This window comes from Mustela nivalis (assembly GCF_964662115.1).
Source record: "Mustela nivalis genome assembly, chromosome: 12".
NCBI lineage: Eukaryota > Metazoa > Chordata > Mammalia > Carnivora > Mustelidae > Mustela > Mustela nivalis.
The window spans coordinates 15,824,608-15,832,032 of record NC_139031.1 but is presented as its reverse complement, the minus strand read 5'-3'; positions in this window follow the sequence as shown (position 1 = coordinate 15,832,032).

Here is a 7,425-nt window from a genome sequence, read left to right as displayed (position 1 = left end):
GGGCAGAAGAATTCTAATAGGCCATCTTGGTAGTAGAACATCCTCGCAGTGGTGATTATAGATCACCAAGAAGGCTGGTGACCGAGTGATCAGGTCATTGATGAGACTAAGATGATGCACCTGGGTGGCCCCGTGGGTTAAGCCTCTGCCTTTGGCTCGGGTCATGATTTCAGATCCTGGGATCGAGCCTCACATCGGGCTCTGCTCAGCAGGGAGTCTGCTTCCTCCTTTCTCTCTGCCTGCCTCTCTGCCTACTTGTGATCTCTGTCAAATAAATAAATGAAATCTTTTAAAAAATAAAATAAAATGAAATGCCTCATACCTGTGGAGTTGGGCTCTTCATAAGCTGTAATATCTGTAGATTATCCAGCCCCCTGAAACCCACAAGCGAAGGGATCATTTGGAAATTTCAGGAAAATGGATGAGTGTCATGGTAATTCAAAAGGTAAAAGGTAACACAAATAAACAAAGTGCTATAATAAAGTTGCTAGTAGCCAGGGGAAAGAGGCTACTTTGTCTCCGCAAAGCCTGGGAAGATCCAGCAGGACAGTATGCACACAGAGTCAGCCCATATAGCCGAAGACCTGTATTCTCTGGAAGCTGCTCCCATAGGTAAGGAAAGTAGATGGAAACACAGAGCAGGTAAGATTGTGACCTCTATAGAGACCAAACACAGGCATCAGAGAGATTCAGGGACACGTTCAGCAAGAATCAGAGTGGAATGAGGGCCGTGTTCTCAACCAAATCTCCCATTTCCCATTCCCCATTCCCCACCCCCGGGAGTGGCATTATGTAAGGCCTTCTGTATTGGAATTTTTAAAGCTGTTGCTGGTTATTTTATCTAGACTGCCTTACTGTTCTTTTGTTAGACTGTATAATTGATTTGGACTTTCTGAGTTCCTTAAATCCAGCACTAGGGAGAGGACAGGATGGCAGGATGAAATCATTATGACTCCTGCTGATGGGTTCTATTACTGTACACTTGGCTAGGGGCAGTGCTGAGAAATGACTATAATCCTAACATGTGCCACAGTCGTGCAGTCGAAACAATACTGCTTTCCAGGAGTAGAGAAATGAATTGGTCTGTACATAAAAGACTTAATGTAAGCAGGGATGTTATATAACACTATTTCTCAGTTTAACAACCTTATCTGACTAGTTAAAAAAAGTCACTAGTACTTGGTATTTCACTTGGATTGTCAGGTCTGTACAGTAAAGTGTCCACTCTTGTTCCCGCAGTCACATGTGTCATAATGGTGACTAAACAGATCACATCTGTTATTGGCACCTGGTTTGCAGCCCTTAGTCCAGCTTTTTTCTCATACTCCTGCACATAGAAGAGCAGGCTAAGTTTCCTTTCCTTTGTGTATCTCGTGTGCAGTGACTGTCCAGAGCCTCACAGCTGGTAATATGGCATCAGTGGATTGGAGAAGCGCTAGCTTCTGTGAATTGCTTGATGGAATCCAAACGTTGCATTCTGTTGCCTCTAAAAAACAATTCTTAGTTTGAAATTTTTAAACCTATATGAAAGAAGAATATAATATATTAAACCACCATATCTATGTCCTATAATATCAACATCTATATTCTTCTATCAACATTTATCAACACTCTGATATTCTTGTTTCATTTATACTGCCATGGTTTTTTCCTAACAATATTTTAAACAAATTTCAAGTGAATATTCATAATATTTTTAGAGTGGCCCCACCAAGGAAACTGCTTGCATTTGCATGCCCTTCAAATACAGTCAACTAAGGATAGATGGGTCCTTTATAAGGACAAAAATCTAAGGCCCTCTTGAGAATATGTGGGCATCAGCCCCAAATGATATTGCCTAGTTTGTGAGCGCAAACTACTGGCCGTGCAGCCACCACCTATGACAAAAGTGGCTCAGCGCCTGACTGGCCTCCTTAGGGATTGGTGGCCACATATGCCACACTTGGGAATTTTACTCTAACAAGTCATCATACAAGTGGCCAAGATTAAATGGGATCCCCAAAACAAGAACTCAGAAGTATTTTGTCCATCAGTAAAATAAACCAAGTCTTTTATCTTCACTGTACCTTTCAAAGTACGTGGCATAATCATAGTCTGGGAATCGTCTTGGTGACTGGTGCTCTTGCTTGAGCCTGTCAGTACTCACGGGGCCTTGGTGTTTGAATTGGAGGATTTTCTCCCCCTGCTGGCCAGTACCTACACTTTGAACGGTCACTGCCAGCCTATCCAGACGTCACAGAAGTCTTCCTGGTGGAGAGTTCCTGACTTAGTGACTTTACATCCCCATTCATCAGTGGGCTATATCTGAACCTAAGTCTGTAAGTTGAAAGCTCACAGAGGCTTTATATGAAAATGGGTGTCTATTAAGGTCAAGACTTGATCCTGCTTTTCTTACATCTGTCATTGTGATAATAGTGTAAAGACTTGCATATTCTCATAGCTATAGGGATGAATTTGTACCTGAATGTGAATGTGGTTATGGCTGAGCAAAATCCTGGACTTGATATGTACAGTTCTCCAGAGTTGGATTGTAATTTCTTTTCTCAGTCTTATCCCTTGAGCTTCTTTTATCCACTGTGTCCTGAAGCCCCTGTGAGATGTTTGCTTTTGCTAATACTAATTCCTCTATATACAATAAATACCTCCCTCTGTTCATTTCTGTACCTCCAAATCTTATTAATTCTTCTAGGACCAGGTAAAATGTTACCCATACTCTCTTTTCTGACCTCTTATATAACTTTACTTTTGTTTCTTTTATGACACATCTTTCATTGTATTATAGTCATTTATGCTCATAACAGACTTTTAATATCTTGTATCAAGAATTGAATTGTAGGAGGTCATATTCTGGGAAAGAAACATCAGCATGAACATTCTGCCCCCATGGAGACCAGGCTTTAGTAGGGTGGCTGGACAATTAACTGCTGTTGTAGAGCATGGTAAAGACTAACAGGAACATGTGAGGGGTACTGTGGGAGAGCAGGAGGAGGGTAGTTTCCATCGTTGAACTTATCATTAAAGGACTCAGAAAGAAGTGATGCATGAACATAGACTGGAGGGATGTCAGCAGTTTCAACACAGAGGGAGGAAGATATGCCAAGCCAACTGTATTACAGCTCCTCTGTCTGTTGTCAAATGGTGAGTTTCTTGAAGGCAAGAGTGGTTCTGGCTGTAAGGGCTCAGAGTGCTTTTGTGCTTGGCATAAAGGACGTTTAGTAAATAATGTATTGTCTGAAGGAGAATTTTAGAATAAGTGTGGTCAGATAGCATATGGAATTTGGGCAACAGGATGATAGGAGGGTAGTGATGAATACTTTAGACTATTACTTAGATTAGTCCTGCCATTATAGAAATTGGGGTTAAAAACATGGGAACATGGCACAACTTTTGTGTTTGCATTTAGCATCTCTGAAGACTTATACTACTTTTAACACCACGAAGAGCCCTACTCTTTTATGCAAAGTGGATTTTACCAATCTGTGACCTGTAGTTTGCACATGATGATAATGAGCTTTCTGAGCCTCCACTATCCTCATTTTCTTTGTTTAGTCAAAAGGTGCACATTTATAAGGCCATCAGCTGGGTCAAGAGTACCAGCTTGGTTGAGGGAGAACTTTTACCTCATTAGCACCAGGTTCTCACCAGCTAAACTAATGTTCTCAGAAGAAATAATTAAAATAGGTTATAAAATCATGTTAAAAAAAAAACCAAAAAGAATTAAACAAACAAACTAAAAGTTAGTTGAACATAGGAATTTAGAGTTAGAACATGCGGCCCAGGACTTAGCCCTGTATTTCCATTTTATACTGGGCAGTTTCATTCCTTGCTTCTTTCTCAAGTTTGCAGAAAATTGTCTGTGCGAGTGGTGTACACTTTTCACTGGTGACTTACACCCAAATCAACCTTGATTCACACTTCTATCTGCACCTCTTTGCCACGAGTGCTTTCCCTAGCATTGTCTGGTGCCATTTGTCAAGAACTTCTCTTTAGTACCTGATCCCTTTGACTATTTCACCCTACTTAAAACTGTCTGGGTTCTTTGTTGGTTTTTTAGTTTTGTTTTGTTTTATTTTTGTTTCTGTTTTATTTTTTAAGAAAATATCTCTCCATCTCAGGTTTGTTTTGTTGTTCTTCTCCAGAGATTTATCTTCAGACATTTCCTCTTTTCACATTCAGTACCTTGTCTGATGAATTTAATCTTCTTTCCTCATTTATATAAACATTGACAGAACTAAAATATAATTTTAATCTGGCTTCTGACCTCTAGTTTCCTTTATCCAACTCTACTTGAATCTCCTTTTGAACATGCAAATATAACATATCCAGCATTGAAGTCCATGAAGATTTTCCCTCCCCCACCCCACCAGCTCACTTGCTTGCTTGCTTCTTTCCTTCCTTCCTTCTTTCCTTCCTTCCTTCCCTCCTCAGAAAGAGAGAGAGCATAAACAGGGGGAGCAGCAGGTAGAGGGAGAAGCAGGCTCCCCACTGACCAAGGAGCCTGATGAGGGCCTCAATCCCAGAACTGTGGGATCATGAGCTGAGTTGAAGGCAGCTGCTTAACCGACTGAGCCACCCAGGTGCCCCGAGATTAGTACCGTCCTAGGTGGCTCAAGTCTGAAAGCCTGGAGGTGTCCTGGGTTCTGTGTTCACCTTCATGTCTTTTGTGCCCTGTTGATTCTCTGCAGCTCCACTGCCTTTAGTGGAGAACCTGAACTGCTTTCAGCCTCCTCATTCACCTGCCTGCAGTCTTTCCCCACCTCTAAACCCTTTTCCTAACTGTTGCCAGAGTGTTTTGTTGTTTTTGTTGTTATTTAAACAGACCTAAGAACATTATGCACCTACTAAAATGATTTTGTGCCAGGCTGCCTTTCAACCTCCTCAGCTTTCCATAAAGATTGTCAGCAATCTGGCTGCTCCCGTAGTAATCTGTTTAGATCCCATTACACTCTTGTATCTCAGCTGCTCATGGATCCTTCAATGACCAGACAGAAATCTGTTCCTTATGATGTACTCATGCTGCTGGCTTGATTGCCCTGTATAGTCCTTTATCTAACTAACCTCATTGGTTCTTCAGATTTTAATCATCTACCTTTTGGTAGCCCTTCCTGACACATAGACACAGCTAAACTGGATTAGCTACCTTTTTTTTTTTTTTTTTTTTTTTAAGATTTTATTTATTTATTTGACAGAGAGAAATTACAAGTACACTGAGAGGCAGGCAGAGAGAGAGAGAGAAGGAAGCAGGCTCCCTGCTGAGCAGAGAGCCCGATGCGGGACTCGATCCCAGGACCCTAAGATCATGACCTGAGCCGAAGGCAGCGGCTTAACCCACTGAGCCACCCAGGCGCCCGGATTAGCTACCTTTTTTTAACACGTATTTTCATTAGCATTCTGTGCTCTGTATTTTGTTTATTGTCTATCTCCTCACTATTTTGTTTCTCCTTAAAACTAGCCCTGTGCCTTAGTTTTCTTTCTCCTCTAGTTCCCATTATTATATACAAACAGAATAATTACTTGTAGTCTTCTGAGTGACTGGATCTATGGCTTGTAACCAGCTCTGCAGTTATTAAAGTGTGGCAAAATCACTAACTTTCCATTTGGGGAGGGTCTCTATCAAGTAAGAATTATAACAATATCTACCTCACAGGATTGTGATGATTTAATGTTGCACATGAATAGATTTTGAAACTGTAATTCACTTTTCAAAACAAATTTCAAATCAAGAGCTCAATCCTTGGTTATAGTTCTTAGTCAATACAAGTGTGTTTACATTTCTCAAATATGTTTGGATTTCATAAAATTTACATGCCTTAGAAGAAGATAGACACAGCAATCACTTTCACAGTGTGAAAATATGAATAAAAACAGATGCACTTTATTGAGTCATCGCATTCGAGAGTAGAAATATAAATAAAAGCATGATAAATTAATTTGTTGAGAATAATGCTCAAGGATGGATGATATATATATGTATATATGATTTGATATATCAGACATATACATATAATTTGGATGTCATTCGCTTGCAAATAATTGTGAAAATAACAACCCAAAAGAACAGCTTTATATAGAGCCTTCCCTTAAATTCATCTGTTTTTCTTTAGACTACACAGCTCTTAAAGTGGAAAATAAGGCAAATACACCGCATTTAAAAGCTTTCTCTGCAGGATGACTCAGTCTTCTGGCTATAGTGTTCATTCTCTTTTTCCTTATAGAGACACTAGGAGGTCAATTTGAAGTTTTTAGGAAGTCATTGTGCTCACCTCTCCGTTTACTGCTTAGAATAAATAACAAAAGAGTTAAATGGTCATCTTCCAAGTGCTGTTCTATTCAGAAAATGACCAAGCAAAACACACTGTCACCTTTAGCACCATATTATTGTAGAGCTGGTATTTTCAAGGTAAAATCTACTTTCTTTATTGATTAAAGCAGGTTCCTGTTTCTCTGCAGTCAGAGTCAGGGAATTGAAGCTGGGAGCTCTCTTCTCTATCTCCCATGTCACAGGTTACTCACTCTGGTCCATTGGACTGCAGATGCTTCAGTCTCATTTCTAAGGGTCAGTCAACTCTGAGGTCCCTGTAGTATTCAGGAAAGAATTGTCTTTGACCTACAGTATTTTTTTTTTCTTATTCTGGAGAAATAGGAATTTTTTTTTTTTTCCCCTAAACAGCAGCATGTTGAATGACAATTCCAGAGCATGGCAATTTAGATTTCATGAAAGTTTATAGAGAATGTAGAAGAGGAAAAAGTTTTCCTCCACCTTAGGTTCTGCATCTGAAATCCATAAATTTAACAGACAAAAGATTGACAGGAGAAACAGTTCATTATGTATGCATATGAGGACCTTCAGAGAAAAATAGTAAAAATCCAAATAAGTGGTTAGACCCTGGGCCTTATATGTAAGCATTTTAACAAGAGAAATAAATCTGTGGAGTGGTGAAAAGACAAAAGGCTTGGGCTTTTAGGGGCAGTATGTTATGGAGAGGTAACTATAAGGCAGGAAACTAATGGAAGATAAAGGTATTTAGTAAGGTTCTGTTTATGCAGACTTGGTGCATCTCTGGTGATGATTCATTCTCCCCTTCCTGGCACTGGAGTGGACTGGGTGGGGGGCTCTTCCAGATGGAGAGGTGGGGCAGGGGCAGAACATTTTTCGTGTACCTGCTTCTCAGTTGCCTTCAGCTTAAAATAATCTGTTTGTCAAAGTGGCACATTTTGAGGGTACATATTATGAGCTCCTTTAACGGCATGTCATACCATTAATATATATATAATTTTAACTGCCAGTCATGGTATGGAGCTGCAGACTTTAGTGCTCCCTCAAGATAATAGATAATTGATAATTGACTATTACAATTGATTGTAATCTGAAGATAATTGGTTATTATAAGGCCCATTTATTTATGCTTGAAAATATTATCAAAC